General features: G+C 40.8%; 2 long non-coding RNA genes across 4 annotated transcripts; one reads left to right on the forward strand and one right to left on the reverse strand.

Annotated features, from left to right (window-relative positions):
* Positions 1-1,182: 1,182 nt before the first annotated feature.
* Positions 1,183-20,529, reverse strand: LOC141049776 (uncharacterized). Of its 2 annotated transcripts, none has more exons than XR_012220441.1 (3): positions 20,302-20,529; positions 1,675-1,923; positions 1,183-1,521 (listed from the first exon to the last, which is right to left on the reverse strand). It is a non-coding gene; the product is annotated as an uncharacterized lncRNA (long non-coding RNA). The 2 variants fall into 2 exon arrangements; XR_012220440.1 differs by lacking the exon at positions 20,302-20,529 and adding an exon at positions 19,046-19,245.
* LOC141049775 (uncharacterized) lies at positions 1,915-8,792 on the forward strand. Of its 2 annotated transcripts, XR_012220439.1 has the most exons (4): positions 1,915-4,464; positions 4,883-8,252; positions 8,374-8,442; positions 8,523-8,792. It is a non-coding gene; the product is annotated as an uncharacterized lncRNA (long non-coding RNA). The 2 variants fall into 2 exon arrangements; XR_012220438.1 differs by having other exon boundaries at positions 8,374-8,792.
* Positions 20,530-20,836: the final 307 nt, after the last annotated feature.

Raw genomic sequence — 20,836 nt, forward strand, 5'->3', positions numbered from 1 at the left:
GTTTTGGCGAGACACCACCTGTATGGCGAAGTCTCACCAGGCTCCCTTTTTGCCAGCTCGTAATTGGACCAGAAGAGCTCCAGTCCCTCTACTCTACTCACGAAAATGCCCTGATGCATCTTTTTGGTACCCTGTTCTTTGTCAGATATCCACCGCCCTGAAGCCCATCTTCAGGAGGAGCTCCACCACCCTACTCCTGGGGGGGACAGCTTCACTGCCCCTCCAACAAAGATGGACCACATTCCTTCTGGCTGCCCCTGGCCCGGCTGTTGGGAGGGACCATAAGGTTCCCCCTCTCTTCTATCTTGGAAGGTGGCCAAGCCATGTCTCCAGGGGCTAAGCTGGAAGCTTTAGGAGCCATGAGGTCACCACTGGAGGGGGCACGGAATAGGAGGAGCAGTAGAGAATCCTCCTTCAGCGGATCCTCGGCCCATACATACATTATTGTGCATTGATTGATGCGGTCCCTTTAAAATGTTGTGCTAGTTGCACCTGCTGGATAACACTGTTCCTTGTCTCTAATAGGTCAGTGGGCCCTTTAAAGCACCAGGACCGGGTGCCAGTGTGGTCAATATGGTCACAGTTAAAGGACTTTGCCCCCCCCCCTCCTATTTGTGCACAGTTATAGAATCATAGAATGGTAGAGTTGGAAGGGACCTCCTGGGTCATCTGGTCCAACCCCCTGCTCAAAGCGGGATTCACTAAATCATCCCAGCCTCTGAAGACTTCCATGGAAGGAGAACTCGCCACCTCTTGTGGCAGCCTGTCCATTCATTGATCACCCTAACTGTGAATTTTTTTCTAATCTGTGTCTCCTCCCATTCAGTTTCATCCCATTGCTTCTAGTCTTTCCTTGTGCAAATGAGAATAAAGATGATCATTCTACAATGTGACAGCCCTTGAGATATTTGTAGATGGCTATTAAAGGCCCCATCACAGTGAGATCGCTGATTTTGTGACGCCACAGCGCTTTCGCCAGCGATATCGCTGTGTGACATGCATCAATGTAAATCTCTATGAAAGCCTTGTTCTGACTGACTTGTAATCACAAGATGGCACCCTGGGACCGCAGCAATGCTGAAAAACGGTGAAGATGCCAGAGGGTGAGTATATGATCAGGGGCAGGAGAATTGTTTAAATCACCACTCCAGCAATGAAAAAAAAGCTTTAATATTCCAGACCAAAAATTAATATGGGTTTATTGTCCGGCTCTTTAAATCATTAAAAAAATGGATGTACCAGCACAGGAGGGCATGGGAAGGACGCAAGATTTGTTACTGGGTAACGTGCAGCATGGAGTGGAGGCCTCACCACCGATGTTGGAAGTGCTCTAATGGGATGGATTGGTATCTGATGAGCCAGTGGTATGGTCAGATTTGGTTGTAGAGAGCAATTTGGTGGGGACTGAAAGTCTGAGTAATTGTAATAGGGAAGGCACATTCCGTATAACAAAGCATCAACTCTTGGATCACGGCTATATCGTTTATACTTCATCCTTCGAGTCTGAAACCAGGTTTTAATCTGAAAGGGAATAAGAAGATATAAGTATGTTGTGATGGCAGAAATTTGGCCTTTTTGGCACTTATTGCAACCTATAAACCCCCTATACCATCACCACTGGATAAACTTAGGAAATGCAACCCAAAATTGTTACAATATCTCAACAAAGCCTACCTGGGTATTTGATAGCAGCAGCAACTTGGACAGTCGCTTCTCATTTGACCCAATGTACTGATGCTCCTTGAAGATCCTCCAGCTGCTCAATAGTGAACTTTGTTCTGGGTCTGGCTGTGGATTTGGACTCCTCAGAAACGGACCCTGGGCTTTTCATATTGTCCAAGTCAGAGAGCCGACTGTTCCCCTGGGCAGGCCTTGTCTTTTGGGTAGATACCTCCTGAAATTCTTTTCTAAATACAGAAAGGCCTGAAAAAATGAGATGTTTATATTTTTTAAGTGACTAAATAGGTGTATTATCCATCAAATTGTACATATTTAGAGAAATTGGTTAATTTCATGTAATCTCTGGCTGTCATGGCAAACTAGGAGTTATAATTTTGGACAAGTAAAGTCACAGGTTGAGGAGCATTGTAACTGTATGTGGCGTACGTAGCATGCAGAGGCCAATTTTTAGCCAAACCCCAATCCACACCCATTTGCCATTTAGTTGCATCCTGGCAGGAGACGTGACCTTCAGCAGATGCCAGAGACTGCAGGGTGTAGACCCAAATCAGGACTGTCCACTGTATCCAAGATAATTGAGACTAGAGATGAGTGGATACAGGTGCATACTAAAACCGTATGTGCCAAATTAATCTATGCCTATGGTAGATATTTTGGTCGTATTCATCTATACCTATGCCTATATTAGATTATTTTTACTGTTTCATTTTCTTAATTTAGCTTTCCTTTCCACTTTACTCTATTTGAAGCGGAGTAACCAATTTATTTACTTGTGTATTTATTTGACATAGTTGCTATACATGAATGTAGGGATTAACTTTTTGGAAACTGAATCAGTTTTAAGCTTTTTTTTTTTTTTTTTTTTTTTTGTGGAATAAGTTCATATTAGTACAACAAGGTTATCTTCCAAGTTTCTTTTAAGATCTTTTTAGGGATTCATTCTTTATGTGCCGCCATATTCTTCTATACCTAGGCCTACGGTAATTATTTTTTTACAGTTGAATTTTTTTTAATGTATTTTCACTTTCCACTTCATTCTATTTAAAAATAAATTAGCAGAGGTTAAAATTATAATTGTGTTTTCAACAAGGCAAACCCATACATTTCTATATAGTAACTTTAAAATTCAAATAAACACTGAATCCCTAAGAAGATCTTGGTGCAACTCTGAAAATAAGTTTGTCATTAATATAAACTTTTTCCAACAAGAAAAACAGCTTAAAAAGTAACTGTTTTCAACAATGTTAATTCATACATTCCTATATAATAACTTTACATTTCAAATAAACAGTGAATCCCTAAGTAGATATTTATCGAAAAATTTTGCCTTAAAGCCCTTGTTTTTGTTTGTTTGATTTTTCACACACGACTATGGCAATGGCAGTTTTTTTTAAATGGTTTTCTTAATTTATATAATCTCTCTGATCTCAGTTTACTGATGAAATGAAATATACGTTTTTTTTTTTTTTTTTTTTTTTACAGGGCTCACTCACACTGGCCGTTTCGGCTCCGTTATGTGCATGATCTTTTTATGCGCACTCGCATAAGACGCGCATGCTGAATTACTGTGTCGCTGGTTTTTAGCGCACAGTCATTCAACTAGACGGCGGCAGTCCGTTCTGCGCGGCATGCAGTATCTGCACTAGCCCATTGACAACAATAGGCTCGTTTTTTCAGCGCAGAGCGGATGCGCTGAGAAAACATGCAAACGCTGCCTGTGTGAACGAGCCCTTATGAGGCGCAATTAAGCTGTCTGTTGTAAACACAAGCACATATATGTTACTGTCGATTTGAAATGAATGCTGAATCCTAGATTAGATGGTGAAGTATAAGTTACGTAAAAGTATTTTCATTACAGAAAAATAATTAAGTGAACACTTACATGACTGAACGGATTACGAATATTGACCTAACCTTATTTAAAACAAATCAAAACATAGCATCAAGTCTAAGTTACATAACTTAAATATTTCTCCCAAATAAAATAGTTTTAACATTTACACAACTGAATGGATTCCGAATACTTGACAAAACCATATTAAAGAGTAACTATCATGTTTGAAGGTTGTTTTTTTTTCTAGAACCCCCTTAACCCATTAGGACCTGTTTAAAATAAGAACTTCTTGCTTAGCCTCCTGTCGGCCCACGAAGCTCCTCTTCTGCGCCAAAGTGCAACTGAACAGTTGCCGGAATGCACGTGCATCCTCGGGCATTCATTTTCCTAAAACGTCTTCAATCTGAATACGCTTTAGGAGAATAGTTTAGCGAGGGACAGTTAAGCCCCCGTTACACACTGCGAGATCGCTAGCGATATCGCTAAAGCGACACCGATTTTGTGACGCAACAGCATCATCGTTGGCGATCTCGCTAAGTGTGACACGCAGAAACGACCGGCTCCCTGCTGTGATGTCGCTGATCATGTGCGAACGTTCAGGATCCTTTTTTGATTGCTGGCATCACGCTGAGCAGCATGCATTGCTGTGTTTGACGCCCCTTTTCAACGACTAGCGACCCGAACTCAGCAACGTAGGCGTGATTAAATGATTTGTTAGTAACGCCCCCTTAGCGCCAATTGGTTGCCGCAACAACGACTTCATAACAAATGACTCTGTAGCGTCGCACCCAGTCCATTGATCGTCAGCGTTGTGTAGCTGGTATTCCTGTTGCGGTGCTGTGCAAGTCACAACTGCGTTTTTTTTCTCTGGTTCATAGCCCCAGTTGGAGTCACTACTGCGTGTTTTCATTGTCTTCTCAGAATTTCCTGGATTTTGCGGTCTTTGCAAGGTAGGTTCTGATAGGGGTCTCATTTTAGGATCTATTTTTTTTTTTTTTTTTTTTTTGATGGGCAGCCATTTAAGTCTCCTAACCGCACCTGCCCCTGCTTTTCTTTGTTTGAATGGGATTTCTTTTTTTTTTGCGTATGAGCAGCCATTTTGCTTTCACAGCCGCGCCCGCCCCTGCCATTGTTCTTTGGTTTCAATGGGTAATTTTTTTTTTTTTTTTTTTTTTTTTAGTATGGCCAGCCATTTTACATTTACAGCTGCACCCTTGCCTCCGCCATTGTAATTTTTCTTGTTATGATTTCCCATTAATAATTTAACTATTTGTTATATGTAATGTTATCATTTCAACATGTGCACTTACGTTCATTTTTTGTTGTTGCTTTATCCTACTTTCTAATCTTTGCCGTTTTATTTTGCAGTTCGCACAGCATGAATATGAACACCGCGGAGCGTGAGATTGTTGCTGCTGCGTTACTGATGGAGGGAGATCGGCAACAAGAGGAACTGATGCAACAGAGGCGATCAAAACGAAAGCGTCGCATGTGGACCCGAGAATGGCTGCAGCAGAGGGATAAATTCTCACATATGCAATTGGTACGAGAGTTGAAGGAGAAGAATCCACAGGACTTCTGTAACTATCTTCGTATGTCAGAGGAATCCTTCAAACTCTTACTGGAGACTATAAAGCCGCTTATTGAACGTCAAGACAGTGATGCGTGCTGCTGTCCCGGCAGACAAAAGATTGGCAGTGACGCTGCGATACCTTGCCACCGGACGTTCTCTGCAAGACTTACAATTTTCTGCTGCAGTTTCGAGGTCTTTGCTCAGCAGTCTAATACCAGAAACATGCAAGGCAATAGTACAAGGTCTACGTAGCTACATGCCTTTTCCAAAGTCAGAGGCAGAATGGCAAAAAAATATCATCTGACTTTGAGCTCATTTGGCAGTTCCCTAATTGTGGTGGGGTGTTGGATGGAAAACATGTACGGATCACGCAACCACCAAACAGCGGATCTTATTACAACTACAAGGGCTATTTTAGCATAATCCTGATGGCCCTTGTAAATGCAAATTGAGTTTTTAAACGTTGATGTAGGCATGAATGGGAGAGTTTCGGATGGTGGAGTTCTTGAGCACACAATTTTTGGTGAGCGCTTGACTAACGGTGACCTGCACTTGCCTCCCAACAGTCACACAAGAGGCAACCTAAATTTTGTTTTTGTGGGCGATGAAGCATTCCCCCTGCATGCAAACCTTGTAAAACCATACCCGCAAAAATGCCTGACGCCGGAAAGAAGAATATTTAACTACCGTTTGTCATGGGCACAACGTGTTGTGGAGAATGCCTTTGGCATCATGGCCAACCGATTCAGAGTGTTCCACACACCCATAAACTTGAAGCTAGAATCCATTGACGCTGTGGTGTTGGCATGTTGCATTCTGCATAATTTCCTAAGACGCCGTGATGCTGTTGCATACACTCCGCCAGGATTTGTGGACACAGCTGACCAAACCAACGGTGAAGTGGTGCTCGGCGACTGGAGGGAAAATGATCCCGCGATTGCTGGACTACAACCAGTTTTATATGGCAGAACAAGGGATGATGCCAAGGACTGCAGAGAAAAATACTGTACGTATTTTAACGGACCTGGTGCTGTACCTTGGCAGCATCAGATCTAGTGGCCTAAAGATCACTTTTTTTTTTTTTTTTTTTTTTTTTTTCAATCTCTTTAGTTGTTCTGTTATTTGTTTTCATAAATTTTATTGTTTTAAGTAAAATAAAAGCTATTTTTCACTGTCAGAACGCTTTTTGGTTCTTTCACACAAGGGAGGGATGGGGAAAGGGGAGTGCTGTATATTTAAAAATGACTGGTGTTGGTAAAGTGACTTAACCTGTGTTGGAAAACCCCTCTAAACTTAAAATAAATGTTTACCAAAATATTCTTCTTGATTTTTACGGCAAATAACACAAATTTTCACATAGAAATTACATGGGGTCCGCTGATAGCGTCTTCTAGTTAGAAAACATTCCCCCTTCCGCAGCTTCTAAAGTATTTACATAGACAGGATAAATAGCTAAATGAGTTTCGCAGTACAATTTGCAACATTCATGACACAATTTTTTTTTAAAAAAAAAAGGGTTAATATTAGGTTGACTAAAGGGCAATTTTTTAAAATTTAAATAATAAAAAAAATTAATCAAACCACAAGGAGAGGGTAAAATGTGCTAATGTTATTTAATACCCACGTCAGATGTGATGGAAAACCAACCTTTGGTAAACGAAGGGGTTGGGGTTAAGCCATCGCACCTCAAAACCAACATCAGATGTGATGGAAAACCAACCTTTGGTAAATAAAGGGGTTGGGGTTAAGCCATCACACCTCAACATCGCAAAAAAGGTGTTGATCGCAGGAACGTCATGTTGTAACTGAAATGTGTGCCACGCCACTGTAAGGACGCCCACTCGTGCATCACGAAGTATAGACGGTAATGTTTTGGCGCAGTTGCGTCATCGTCCCTCCCCCCCCCACCCGAAACAGATGCAGCTGCGTCACAACAGGCGCCCGCACGGCTTGATGACATCACGTCGCCCTGGTGGGCATCTTAAATGCGGCGTCGCGCACATTTTAGATACTAAATATGGCGTCCAGGCGTGCTACACCTTGGGGTGATGTGGAGGTTCGGTACCTCATCACCCAAATTGATGCAAGGGGCTATGACTGTGTCCATCATACCACCCATCCTATGCGGCACAAGAAAAAGGTGCTGCGGAGGATAAAAAAGGGCCTATCTCGGCAGTTTGGTATAGAAAGGACACCTACGCAAATCCGAAAGAAGATAGCGGATCTGCATTACCGCTCGAGGGACAGAATTGCCAGCAACTTAATGTATGAACTCGTGGTGAGTGGTCTTTGGCCATTTTTTTTTTTTTTTTTTTTATCTGAACATATGGGTAAACGTGCACCATGGTCTCACCAGTGGTAAGCATTAATAAAATGCATAGCCCTAATGGACCAGTGACATGTCGTAAACTCAAAGTGAAAGTTATGTGCAATGAATGTGAAATGTTATGTGCAATGTAAAGAAAACTGGGAGAGCACACTCAAAAGCAATTAACCCCTTACTGCCATGAGAAGTACTATCCTGTCCATGTGCCCTGGGACTTAATTCCCGTGGACGGGATAGTACGTCATAGCGATCAGCGGCGCACACGTGGTGAGCGCCGCTGATCGTGGCCTGGGTGTCAGCTGATTATCACTGACACCCGGCGCAATGTGTCAGGGGCGGTCACGGACCGCCCCCTGACACGTTAACCCCTTGCACACCACAATCAAATACAATCGCAGTGTATCGGGGTTAAAAGGGAGGCATCAGCAGGGAAGGGGCTCCATCCGTGCTTCCGTGAGCCCCCCACGCCAGCGCAATGTGCAGCGCAGGTATGAGGAAGCCCAGTGCACTGCCTGTGAAAGATCGCTGATCAGTGAGTTAATAAAATTTGTAATAATGAATATTCTTGATCCTAATGCCTACTTATAAGTAAAACATTTTGTTCCTTACCATCTAGGACCACCCTCTCCAGCTGCTACTCCATCTCCCCAAGCACCACCGGCAGCAACGACCATCACCACCGTCCACGCCTGCACCACCATCCCCATGTGGTACATCTCCAGTTGCCACCCCATCTCCTGTCCTAACCCCGCCTCAAAATTTACCCTCAAGCTTATCCTCCCCCGATGCTGTCTTTTCCCCAACATCACACAGGGATACAGCTGGTGGATCATCCTACGGTAATTATAGCGATAATGTAAATGCTCCAGGGATGTTTGAAATTATATTTTGGTATTGAAAGGATGATGGCCTGTTGTCGTAATTTTTTTTTTTCTTTTTTTTTTTTTTGTCATTTCATAGCCGCTGAAGCCCAAGGATCGGGGTGGGCAATTAGCACCACCTCTGAAGAAAGTGGGGAGCCACCAAACTGTCAGTGTTTCAACACAAAACTAATACCTGTTTGATATTTTTAGAGTAAGCATGCTTAACTTAAACTCTTACCTCAACAGAATTGAACACCCTTGTTCATGACCTTGTGGCCTCGCACCAGAGGATGGTTGATGCCATAACAGCAGCAGCACAGGGTGATGCTGGGGAGGTTGGTGGCGTACTTGGAGCAGGGCCGCAGAGACTAATATTTTGTTTTTTATTTTGTTTGTATTGTGTTTTACTGTTGGTCTGTTTAACCCAAAGAGGGAAAAAAGTTTTATAAAAACATTATGATTCAAAATTCCCTCAGCTGTTTACTTTCCAAAAATAAAATTTAGTGTTTACATGCACGCTTAGATGGAAGTTATATACATAAACACATCCCATAACGCATGAATTGTAGCAGAACCATGAAAGTGTATGGGGACAGAATAAAAGTAGACCACAATTAAGTTGCAACATAAAATTTTATTAACATAACGCAAAATTTAGAACATAAACGTTGGCCACTATTTTTAGAACTAAATGAATAACTTAACAAAACAACACACTGTTCACAACTGTTGATAATATGGGTCTGAGTCAGGAAAACGTTGCCTTGGTGGAGTGTAATAGAAATTTTGCGGCGATCCATTACTATGATTAGGTGTATTGTCTATACCCCTCCACATAGCTGACTCCAGTGGTTCCTGAGTGTGTGGCAAGGCGTAAAACGGTTGAGGATGTCGGTCTATAAGGGCTGTTGTGTCACACAGTTTCCCCGTTGCCGCTCTGCTCAATGCTTCCATAATTATCCTCTCAGCGTGAACACGCTGACTTTCTTCCAGAGTTTTAATTTTGTCATTTACGTAATGTGCAATACCGGTTATTACCGATTGTGTTTGCTGGAGTGTTAAAACTTTTTTAGCTATTTCTATGAATTCTGGTGTATCTGTGCTGGGGGACTTTTTCTTGATGAAGACTGCAGTCGCCGAGGTAATACCGAAAGGGCAGTTTCGTTGTTTTCCTCCTCCCTGGGCATAGTCGGGCAGTTGTTTTCCGGACAGTCTGCAGTTGATGACAAGGCTTCATTGGGCACCTGCAGTAGCATTTACAGAATAGAACATTAACGCAAAGAAATACAGTTTTTGTAAACCATGCTAAAAAATGCAATATCTATCGTACATACAACACTAACGCTATATAGGTGGAAGAAAAAAATGTACTTGCATCTCCTGTGGGTGAATGTGACTCGATCAGTGGCTCTTCTGCCAACATTGATGCCATGCTTCTTGGTACCTCCTGGTCTCTTGTGAAGTACAATAAGTCATAGTACCAAAGCTTAGGTACATAAGCATCCTCTGTTCCAGCACCAGATTTTAAGCTTTTTTTCCACCTTGTTTAGTTCCTTCTTAAACACGGTGCAGAGGCCTTGAATTTTTTTTTTTTAACTACTGCTTCATCCACAGTCTCTGTAGGATTGTGACTTCGAAACAGCGCAATGAGCTGCTCGTATGCCTCCCTTTTTTTATTCCTGTTGCTATAATCTGTTTATTTTATTTTCCACAGACACGGCAGGGAGCGAAACTTCTCGATAAGTTCGCGGATGAATTCTTGCTTGTCTGCAGACATCTGTAAAATAAAAAATATTTTTATAAAAGGTTATTGAACTATTATAAAAGGAAAAGAAGGCGCAAACATTGAATGGCTGAGAAGAACATATAAAAGGCAGAACTATAGGAAAAAGCAAAATGGCGGTGTCGGGCGCGGCCTAACAAAATACTACGGAAGAGCATGCCAGTGCAATGCCAGAACAATAGGAGAAAATAAAAAGATGGAGCATACATCAAAACGCTGACAGTAAACTAAAATGGCGGTGGCGGGTGCGTCCTTACAAATTACAACGGAACAGCACGCGAGTGCAATGCCTAAACAATAGTAAAAAGGAAAAGATGGCCCATAAATCAAAAGGCTTCCAAACATCACAAATGGCGGTTGTGGGTGCGGCAGCCAAAATTGAATGGGTGAGGCCGGGGTCACACTAACCGACGCAGAATACGGTCAGTATTTTACATGCGTAATACGGATGACAGACCCCTAAATAGTGCTCCGTATGTCATCCGTAATCAAGGTGTGGTCACGTATTTTGCACATGTCAGCATCCGTATGCAATCCGTATGGCGAGATTTTCTCGCCGGCTTGCAAAATGGACATATAATGGAGCCCTATAACATGGTTTCTAACAGAAACCAAAGAATAGATATAGACACATAGAATGCGTATATATATATATATATATATATATATATATATATATAATATGTATGTATATGTGTCTATAGCTATTCTTTCGTTTCTTTATTAAAACTGTCAGTGTGAGTTTACTGTATAGCGCACTGAATTACCGGCTTTGCTAATAGACACCGGGTGCGTATTTCTCGCAAGTCACACGTGTGGTCCGTGTGTAATCCGTTTTTTTGCGCACCCATAGACTTGCATTGGCGTACTACGGCCGTAGTACGCTGACAATCGCAGCAAGCTGCGATTGTCACGGAGCGCAGAATACGGATGAGAAATATACGCCTGGTGTGAGTGACCCCATAGAGAATCATTGGTCTGTGTCTAATGGGTGCTTTTAGCGCCTCTCACTCGGCCGTATTCCTCGCCAGTGTGACTCCGGCCTGACAAAGAATAACAAAAGGGTGAATACATTAGCGATAAATTTAATAAATAAAATAGATATATGTACATTTAATATAAAAACAGCAATCAATGCTTACCTTGAAATACAGTCCAAAATTCCAGAAGAACAAGAGAAAATAAACGCAGTTGCGTCTCCGATGGTGTCAATTTGGAAGGCTAATACAAAGCTAACAACTCAATAGCGCTCTGTGCTCCGGAACAAATGATGGAAAGCGCAAATAAGTTTGATTTTTAAATTGTCGCAGTAGTGGCCGCCAATTGGGGCGTTGTGAAATACATCGCCCAATGAGAGCGCAGCTGTGGCCACCAATCGGAGGGGAGGGGCGTGGAAAGCTAGCGCTGAAGGACGCATACACAAAGTCTGAATCGTTACTATGGACAGTGTGTGACACGGTACCAACGATCGCCGTGGTCGTTTGTAACATTGCTGATCGCTGATGCGTCGTTATGAAGATCGTCCAATATGACTGCTTACTAGCGATGCACAAAGGATCTTGGCCAGGTCGTATCGTTGTCGGAATCGCTGGTGCGTCGCTACGTGTAACGGTACCCTTAGTTGCATATTTTCAAATTGGTGATTTAGGGACAGATTATTGTAGCATGTGTGAAAAATATAAGAATAAAAATAAGACCTATTCAAATTTTTTTTTTTTTTATATAATAAAATTGATAGTTACTCTTTAAAAAGAAATCAAACATTCTGTTTACACTTAAAGCATAAGTTGCTTAATAATGTTACATAATAACAAGGAAAAGGTACTTTACACCTCCAATTCAGCATTTTGACATTTTCTGCATTTGTATATAGATGGTAATTGTTTATCAGAGAGTCCTTCGCATGCTTTGTGGTAACAAGCTTGGCATGTAAATTCACAGAAAACCATTTTCATATCTTCCTCTGTTGCACACACTTCTATTAGGCTGGCAACAATTCACTCCTGCATAACAGATGCTTGAATTGGCTTCCCAAATTGTATTACATAAATTAGTCATCCAATTAACAGTACAAAAGTTTCGAGGTCCTGGTTGCACTGTTGGTGTAAATTCTGCATCTGACCACCACTGACTACTTGCTTCTGGCAGTGTCACAGTTGTATCACCAGTAACTGTGGTAACTTTTACCATGCCAGGAACCACTGCTTGTAATTCAGTAGAAATAAAATCCCAAAAGTTGTGTACTTCATCATGGTTTAGTCTAATGGTGGTCCCATTTGCTAAAACATGTGCCCAGATACAAACATAAAATCCACAACTGGAGCCATCCTTCTGTATCAAGACATCAACTGGCTTCACCCATTTCCATGTTTTGTTATATGGCTCTCCTTCACACAAATGGGATAACACCTTCAGAAGAACATGAACTGCATGTACAACTTTCTTATCCTCTGCACTGTACTTGCTGTCAATATAATAGACACTTCTATATTTTGGCAATACTATTGTTAGCACCCAATGGTTGCCAAATATATAGCAAGATATTAATATGATATCCTTGTGCCATATGTTTCTCTTCCCATGTATCATTGTAGTGTGATAGGGTGTTTTGCTTTTGGTCCACTTCTTGCAAAATGCATCACCGAAGTTACATGGAATGTAGGCAAATTTCAGGTGAGGGTTTTTCCCCATGGCTACACTACATTGTAGTGCCAAGTATGCATCAATAATTGTCATCCAGCCACTGCTGTCCACTTAAAGTATCCATGTTGATCTTCTTGATCATTATACAGTCCACTTCAGCGATAACAACATTTGGTAGTTTATGTGCATGTGTCTCAGCAATTGCACTGATTGACTTCATTCCACTGGTTTTGTAGTATTTCAGTGATTCTGCCTCTGATCTTATACTTTGTTTTGGGGTTGATGTTTTCAGAGGCTTTTGCAAATTCAGTTTCTTTTTCACAATGACTGCTTTTGACTTGCTTGCTGGAACAACCTTTTTTGTGGTTATGACATGAAGTTTAGACATACCTAGGGATGATTCAGGTGGTGATATTTTAACAATTTTTGCTGTTCGTGCACTGTATCCTGGCATATCTTGTGTTGTAAGTATTGCCTCATCGTCTCCATTATTTCGATTCATGCTTTGGACTGAGTCATCAGCTGGAGATGTCAATGATGGTTTAGAAGTGAACTTCCGTCCACTTTTTCCTTTTCCCCTTTGTTTTTTGTACAACCTGCTGAGATTTCCTTCATCTGTCTCTTCCCTTGGATCCAATCCCACTGATAGCTGAACTGCCATAATGTAGTGACACTGTCTGGATGATGGAGACGAACAAGAAGTCTTTGTGCAACTTTTCCCAATGTAAGATTCATTTTTAAAACCTTTAACGAGGAATACTTTCTGCTGTGGCACCAACACAATACCACATGGTGTATTGAGAATTCCTTCTGCCATTGTTCTTCTTGGCAGATGGCTTCCTGTTTTACATGCATTTTCTTGTGATCACAAGTTTTTGTTCCTTTACAAATTCCACCAAGGTTTCTGGTGTTACCAATACTTCAGGAAATGATACATCAGCTGGGTTAAGAGCTCGGAACTCTCCTTTCAGGTTGAAGTTACCCAGTCCACATCTCCCTCTCAGAACTTCCTTCGTGTAGTAAGAAGTTAAGTAAAACATAGACAGAACAAAACCTTCCATGTTTATTTCTTTCCCATTATGAAGTCTTCTTAGCACAGAATTAAAACTCTCACTTTGATTTGTTATTCCTGAAGGTTCTTTGAACATGTTGTGTTCTACAAGACACCGTGCACAGTAATTGAAGATATCTGATTCCAGGTGCTTCTTATAGTAAGTGAGGAATTCTACTGTCCAAAGTTGGCTAAGTTCTTCTAACTTACTGACATATTCGTTTGGTGTCTTGCTGTTCATTAAACTGTAAATACAGCTTTCATAAGTTACTTTGTCCATTTGTTGTCCACCGTGCCTTTGCGTCCAGTATTGCACATCTTTCCTCATGTGTTTCCAACACAGGAATCGTTTAACCTGGGGAAGCTGTGCATCTATACTGTTTGTAATTGCCTTTTCACGGTCAGTAATTTTCACCATGTTGCTGTTAAATGCTGGACACTTTTCAGAAATAAAATTGAAGAACTTTCTGTGTGTACCGTCATCTATCTTTTGGTGCATCAATATGAAAATTGGAATTACACATGCATTTTGAAAAGCAGGGTGGTTACATGTGACAGTAGTCACATAATCACCAAACTCGAAAGTTGTGTCACAACTAAAGTTGCTGTCCTTGTGTTTTGCAAATGTATTCGCTTCTCCTATTAGTTCTTCTTTTGCAAGGATACAATAGAAATCATGTAGGACATCTAGCTGCTTTACAAAACCACCAAACAAGCGCTCCAATTCAACTGTGGAATAAACCTCATCTTGGCACAAACGCCGCTTTACACACTCTCTCATAGCACTGTTTTGTGCCTGCTTTACATCACGCGGTCCTAAAGCAGCTTAATATTGTGGAGGTATGAAACGTGTACACTGTGCTTTATAAACTTTCATGGGTGGCTGTGATAAGTTTTCCCTCTGTTCTTTAATGATTGATGGTGCAGTAGTAAAAAATATCTTGTTCTTGTGTTTGCGATTACCATGGGCTTTAAGCTGCATTTGTATTTGGATTTCCAAAGTACTGAATTTAGCCTGCAACTGTTATCAGTTTGACCGAGGCTAAAAATGTAGTTTTCAAAAAGTTCACATGCCTCTTCTGGTGGGTGTCTTGGCTTGTATATAACCTTGAAGCATGTTTCCCCTTTAATGGTATACTTGTTCCTGGAGATGTAATCAAACTGCAATTGGTCTGCTATGCAATCCCTTGCTTTTCCTTCTTTGTAAAAGTAAAACACATCACCAAGCTGTGGATTAAGTGGTGGCAAATTGGTCACCCTACACTTATCACCTTTCTTAAGAATCTCAAATGCTTCAGTTGGTGTTAATTTTGTCAGTATTTTTGTGTAAACATTGTTATTGGTAATATTTTTGGGCTCATAAAACAGAAATTCATCCTTACCAGTTGAATTACTTTCATGTAGCCCTTTCTCTGAACAGTAACTGCCTCCAGTGAATGATTCCATGTCATCAGACACTGCTTCACTCTTGTTGTATTTACCAAGAGCACTGTCATCACAACCCTTCATTTCATTCTCCACTTCTGGTTTTTGTTCAATTAATGTAGGCAGACTTTGTTCACCGATAGTTCAAGAAAGAAGAGGTTGCTGTGGGATTCCTTGTTTTTCACTTTTTTCTTTTTTGGTGACTTTCATAATACATTCTCTAAAGTTGAAATCTGAGTCTCAGAGGTTTCTACATGCTAAGCTATAATTTCAGATAAGTTTTTTCTGTGCGTTTTGGTTTTTGGCGCTACTTCTGCAAGCTTGCACCAGAAGCTCCCACTACTAACGCTTGAATTCACTTTAGTGTTTGGACTTCTTTCAAACTACCTAGTAGCAGCTTTTAATAAGTCTTCAGTGCATATACATTTCTTTAAATTTTCACTTTTTGGTTTCTTCTTATTGTGAAATGGAAGAGACAATACTAAAAATCTTGTTGAATGAATCATAGAATCATAGAATCGTAGAGTTGGAAGGGACCTCCTGGGCCATCTGGTCCAACCCCCTGCTCAAAGCAGGATTCGCTAAATCATCCCAGTCAGATATCTGTCCAGCCTCTGTTTGAAGACTTCCATTGAAGGAGAACTCACCACTTCTCGTGGCAGCCTGTTCCACTCATTGATCACTCTAACTGTCCAAAAAGTTTTTTCTAATATCTAATCTGTGTCTCCTCCCATTCAGTTTCATCCCATTGCTTCTAGTCTTTCCTTGTGCAAATGAGAATAAAGTTGATCCTTCTACAATGTGACAGCCCTTTAGATATTTGTAGACAGCTATTAAGTCTCCTCTCAGTCTTCTCTTTTGCAAACTAAACATTCCCAAATACTGCAACCTTTCCTCATAAGACAGGGTTTGCAGACCGGTCACCATTCTGGTCGCTCTTTTCTGAACTTGCTCCAGTTTGTTGATGTCTTTTTTAAAATGTGGTGCCCAAAACTGGACACAATATTCCAGATGAGGTCTGACCAAAGAGGAGTAGAGGGAAATAATGACTTCACGTGATCTAGACTGTATGCTTCTGTTAATACATCCTAGAATTGCATTTGCCTTTTTTGCTGCTGCATCACACTGTTGACTTATATTCAGTCAGTTATCTATTAGTATACCCAAGTCTTTTTCACATGTGCTGTCACTTAGCCCTATTCCTCCCATTCTATATATGCTTTTTTCATTTTTATTGCCCAGATGTAGTACTTTGCATTTCTCCCTGTTAAAAACCATTCTGTTAGTTGCTGCCCACTTCTCCAGTTTATTTAAATCTTTTTGAATCCTCTCTCTCTCTTCTCTAGTATTAGCTATCCCTCCTAGCTTTGTGTCATCAGCAAATTTAATCAGTTTACCCTCAATTCCTTCATCTAAATCGTTGATAAAGATGTTGAACAATACAGGGCCCAGGACAGAGCCCTGTGGTACCCCACTTGAGACATTCTTCCAACTGGATGTGCAGCCATTTACAACCACTCTTTGTGTCCGATCACTAAGCCAGTTATGAATCCACCTAACAGTTGCCTTGTCCATTCCATACTTAGTCATTTTTTCAATAAGGATTGTATGAGAGACTTTGTCAAATGCTTTGCTGAAGTCAAGATATACTATATCTACTGCATTTCCTTGATCCACCCAATCAGTGATACCATCATAGAAGGAAATTAAGTTAGTCTGACATGACTTATTAGTTACAAACCCATGCTGACTCTGTTTAATCACTTCATTCTTATCCAGGTACTGACATACATGTTGTTTAATAATTTGTTCAAAGATCTTTCCTGGTATAGAAGTCAGACTCACCGGCCTATAGTTGCCTGGGTCCACCTTCTTCCCCTTTTTGAAGATAGGAACAACATTTGCTCTTCTCCAGTCTTCTGGCACTTCTCCTGTTCTCCAAGAATTTTCAAAGATTATGGAGAGGGGTTCGAAAATTTCTTCTGCTATCTCCTTCAGTACTCTGGGGTGTAATTCATCTGGACCTGGAGACTTGAATTCATTTAGGTTAGCTAAGTGTTTCCTCACTATCTTTCTGTTTATAGATATCCTGGATTCTTCTATTCCCTTAATAGGACAGTGAAGAACAGTTGATGTTACATTTCCTTTCTGAGAGAAAACAGATGCAAAATAGGAATTTAAAAGTTCAGCCTTCTCAACATCCTGTCTTACCATTTCATCATTTTCATCCTGTAAAAATCCTATAGCATCTTTGACTTTTTTCTTTTACTTTTTACATATCCCCAAAATCCTTTATTATTGCTTTTGACATCTCTTGCAAGCCTCAATTCATTTTCAGCTTTAGCTAATCTGATTTGTGCCCTGCAGGTTCTGCAGACAGCATTATATTCTTCTTTAGATATGCCTCCCTCTTTCCATTTTATAAACATTTTTTTCTTCCTTTTTAGCATGTGCTTAAGTTCTGTGTTCATCCATTCTGGTTTCCTTAAATGCTTCCTATTCTTCCCTCTTTTCGGAATTGTTAACAACTGTGCTTTGAGAATTTCATTTTTCAAGATTTCCCATCCTTCCTGGACATTTTTGTCTTTAAGGATATCCAGCCATTGGATCCCTCCAATTCTCTTTCTGAATCCTTTAAAATCTGCCTTTCTGAAATCTAACCTTGATGTCTGAGTCTTCACAGGTCTTCCGCCTCTAGTTATCCAAAATTCTAAAATGGCATGGTCGCTACCTCCTAGGGTCCCAGCCACTTTTACCTCCTCAACCATTTCCTCCCTGTTTATAAGGATTAGATCCAAGGTAGCAGTTCCCCCTTGTTTTCTCCCTTACCTTTTGGAAGATAAAGTTGTCAGCAAGAGAGGATAAGAATTTCCTTGACCTGTTAGTTTGTGAATTAGTTGTCTCTGAAACTTTGCTCTGAACTTAATTTTGTCACGTCCTTATTTTTGCCTTGGGTTCCTTGTATTTCTTCATTCTCTGGTACTGTAGATTTTAAGATTTGATTGCCATTGTTCAAAATTCCTGTAAAGAACTTTTTTTTTTAAATTATGAAAAAAAGATACAGAAATTCAAACAATATAACAACCAAAACAAGAAGTCATTTAAAGATTAACTATCCATTTACTTTTTTTTTTTTTGACAAGTTTAAAATTAAAAAAACTTAATTACCCTTCTGTCGGCCCACGAAGCTCCTCTTCTGGGCCGTCCTGCAACTGAACAAATGCCGTGATGCACATACACGCCGGCTGATGACGTGTGCGCGTCTTTGCCGGAGTGCCCGCACATCGCAGTATACAGAGCAATGCTGCGCAGGTAGCATCGGTCTGTATACAGAGCGTATATACGTTGAAGCCTCAGGAGATGTCTCCCGGGCTTGCAGCGCAGTAGATTACATGGCGCCGTGCCTGGGATGGCATGGCTGCTATCGAGCAAAGCACTCATGTAATGCCCGGGGACGCACGTGCACGTGCATTCATTCGACTAAAGCGTCTTCAATGTGGAAACTGTTTAGGAGGATAGCTTAGCAAGGGACAGTCGGTTGCGTTTTTGCAACTGAGTGATTTAGGGACCGTTCAGTGTAGGAATAGTTACAAAAACTAAAAAAAAATAAAGACCTATTTTTAATTTTTTTTTTTATATAATAAAAATAATTTAAAACAATTTATAGTTACTCTTTAAACAAATATATATTTTAATTATTGGAAAATTAGAAATCTTAAATTATATAAAACTACTTGAAGCCAAAGCTGATTCAATAAAATAAAATTCAGTCTGAAATGAAAAGCAATTTTAAAATTTAAGTAAATGTACACTAGAGATTAGTATCAAAAGAAGCTAAGGCATAAATCACACACAACTTCATACTACCTTTTTTTAGTTCTTGAATGTAAGGATATTTCTCTTCAGTATGCTATGTAGCATGGTTGTCCAGTGGACCTTTGCTCCAAATTAGTGAAATTGTATCCTCTGAACTGTCAAAAGTTGGTAACTTTTACACCATATCCACAAATACTTTGTATAAGACAGTAACAAGGTATATCCTTTAAAATAGAAGCACTTTAGATAAGTTATGATACTGTATATTCCTACATTAACTGTAAATAGTAATAGACAACGTATAAGACAGTAGGGTGAGTATGGTAAGGTCCACAACCATGCCGGCTTAAAGCAGTTTCCTACCGGTGGTGTGAAGAAAATTTGACCGACTGTGCAGAGGTCCAACGGTTGCAGCTACCAGTACAGTACTCCAAGTTTTATCCCCAACAAACCCAAAACGAAGAATTATCATCCATCCTGGAAGTGAAAACTTGACTTCAGCAGGGGCAGGTACATTGTATGGAGCCATTTATTATATGGCAAGCTAGATCGAGGACAGATAACATTTACTGTGCCATATTTAGATGGAAGATCTGGTTGCCATTAGCAGAGATTATTTTGGGAAGAAAGTTGAACACCCATACATTCCTATATAGCAACTTTCTAATTCAAATAAAGGCTGAATCCCTAAAGATCTTAATGAAACTGGAAAAATAACCTTGTTTTACTAATATAAACTTATTCCAATAAAAAAACCGGAGCTTAAAACCGTTATTCTGTTTCCAACCATAACACACTAGGCATAGGTATGGCAGAATATGGCAGCACATAAAGACTGAATCCCTAAAAAGATCTTAATGAAACTGGGAAAGTAACTTTCTGTTACTAATATGAACTTATTCCAATAAAAAAAACGGAGCTTAAAACTGTTATTCGTAATACTTGCCAAAGTGATGATGGGAGAGCCTGGTGTTGCAGCTTGACTTCTGTAAGATATGCCCCAGCTAGCATGTCACTGGATGCGTGAGAGGAGGGTTTATAAACTATCTGAAGGTAGACAATAATATTAGCTTCTAGCCTTATCTCACTCTCAAAACATCTCCCTCCCTCTCTCAGTTAAGGAACACAGAGAAGCGAGTTGTAACTGTAAAAAATCTACCATAGGCATAGAGAAATATGAAACATGGGGTTTTAGGAAAGGTGCATACTAAAACCCTATGTGCCAAATTTCTGCGGAGTACATTCACAGGACTCTGGTCCAGGTCAGTGCTACCTGGTAGCTGAATTGGAGGCCGCTAATCTCTTACCTTCAAGACAGGGTCGGACTGGGGCAACCGGGACACTGGAGAATACTCCGGTGAGCGGTGCGCACTTTATTGCATAGTCGGCACCGGCGAGCAGGCTGCACAAGTGATGTGAAGAAGCTGCCCCTGCACTTCCCACCACATCACCTGCTGCTGGCTTCTATTACTCTGCCAAGAGAGCTGTGCTGACCCTCACTTCAGCCAGCACAGTCAGAGGCACAGCTGACTGTCTGAGAGGAGACACACGCAACAGCTGACCTGCAGTCACCGGTTTCCTGTACTGCCTCTGGCTCCTCTTCAACAAAGCCCTGGGACACCAGTGAAAACGCTGATTGCCTGCAATTCAGCCAATCAGCATTCGTTTTCTTTGTGTGACCTCCCAGCACAGCTCAGGCAATAAGCTGTGATTGATCAAGGTCCTACCAAAGCAGCACAGCCTTATATTGTACAGAGGAGCAGAGGGAGCCTGATGGCTGCAGTGTGAATGTGACTAAGCATAAAGTGCCGTATATGATGTCTGCAGCCTGTCTAGATCTCC

The sequence above is a fragment of the Dendrobates tinctorius genome, unplaced genomic scaffold, assembly GCF_039654945.1.
Source record: "Dendrobates tinctorius isolate UK_male_01 unplaced genomic scaffold, ASM3965494v1 ptg000147l, whole genome shotgun sequence".
NCBI classification, from domain to species: Eukaryota; Metazoa; Chordata; class Amphibia; order Anura; family Dendrobatidae; genus Dendrobates; species Dendrobates tinctorius.